Genomic DNA, 1,687 nt, shown 5'->3' with positions numbered 1-1,687 from the left:
CTGGAGAAATCACTGCACTTGAGCGATGATATTACGGACCTTCAATCCCTCAGGCGGTACTGCATCAAAAAGCGACATCAGTGTGTAAAGGATATCACCACATGGGCTCAGGAACACTTCAGAAAACCACTGTCAGTAACTACAGTTGGTCGTTACATCTGTAAGTGCCAGTTAAAACTCTACTATGCAAAGCCAAAGCCATTTATCAACAACACCCAGAAACGCCACCAACTTCGCTGGGCCCGAGCTTATCTAAGATGGACTGATGCAAAGTGGAAAAGTGTTCTGTGGTCTGACGAGTCCACATTTCAAATTGTTTTTGGAAACTGTGGATGTTGTGTCATCCGGACCAAAGAGGAAAAGAACCATCCGGATTGTTATAGGCGCAAAGTTCAAAAGCCAGCATCTGTGATGGTATGGGGGTGTATTAGTGCCCAAGACATGGGTAACTTACACATCTGTGAAGGCACCAATAATGCTGAAAGGTACATACAGCTTTTGGAGCAACAAATGTTGCCATCCAAGCAATGTTATCATGGACGCCCCTGCTTATTTCAACAAGACAATGCCAAACCACGTGTTACAACAGCATGGCTTCGTAGTAAAAGAGTGCGGGTACTAGACTGGCCTGCTTGTAGTCCAAACCTGTCTCCCATTAAAAATGTGTTGCACAATATGAAGCCTAAAATACTACAACGGAGACCCCCGGACAGTTGAACAACTTAAACTGTACATCAAACAAGAATGGGAAATAATTCCACCTGAAAAGCTTAAAAAATTGGTCTCCTCACTTCCCAAACGTATACTAAGTGTTGTTAAAAAGGAAGGCCATGTAACACAGTGGTAAAAATGCCCCTGTGCCAATAAATTCTAAGTTAATGATTATTTCCAAAAAGAAAATAAGCTTCTCAGTTCGAACATTAAACATCTTGTCTTTGCAGTCTATTTAATTGAATGTAAGTTGAAAAGGATTTGCAAATCATTGTATTCTGTTTTTATTTACGAATTACACAACTTCACTGGTTTTGGGTTTTGTAATAACTGCATGGAACCATATTAGGTAACTAAACTGAGTGCTCAAATAACGATAATGAAATAATGGGAGTAAATGATATGCAAAAACTGTACCTAAAAATAGAATATAATTACATAATAAAACATTTTGACACATTTTTGGAATACTACCTTTGTCTAATTACTGTATTTAGGTGTGGAACAATATTTGAAAATGTGCCCATTATGGACATCACATGGCTCACAATGAAAAACTACAAAAGTTCTCATTGCCAGTGTAAAGGAAAATGATCATAACCATGAACAAATCTATTATAATAAATGAATAAAACACACATTTTTTGTGGACCACTAATATTTAATTTAAGTGTGATTGTCTGGGAATGAAAGCATGTTTGCTAATTATGATAATTTATGAAGCAGCAAAATTCTCATACAATGAATAGCAGGATAAAATAGTTGTCCTTCAGCATGTTTTGCTTGGACTTTTACGACTTCACTCTATCGCGCCCCCCAAATTTTGTTTTTAAACACAATCACGATTCCTCACTGTTTTGCGTTTAACTACGGCCTGTTAGTACTGAAAAATAATCATATGTTTACCTATCTGTGTCTTACATTGAGCGTGTTCAAGCGTAGAAATGGCTAAATTACCTTAATGTTGCATTCCTTT

Source organism: Nerophis lumbriciformis, linkage group LG25 (assembly GCF_033978685.3).
Source record: "Nerophis lumbriciformis linkage group LG25, RoL_Nlum_v2.1, whole genome shotgun sequence".
Classification (NCBI taxonomy): Eukaryota; Metazoa; Chordata; class Actinopteri; order Syngnathiformes; family Syngnathidae; genus Nerophis; species Nerophis lumbriciformis.
Note: the sequence above shows the minus strand (reverse complement) of the source record.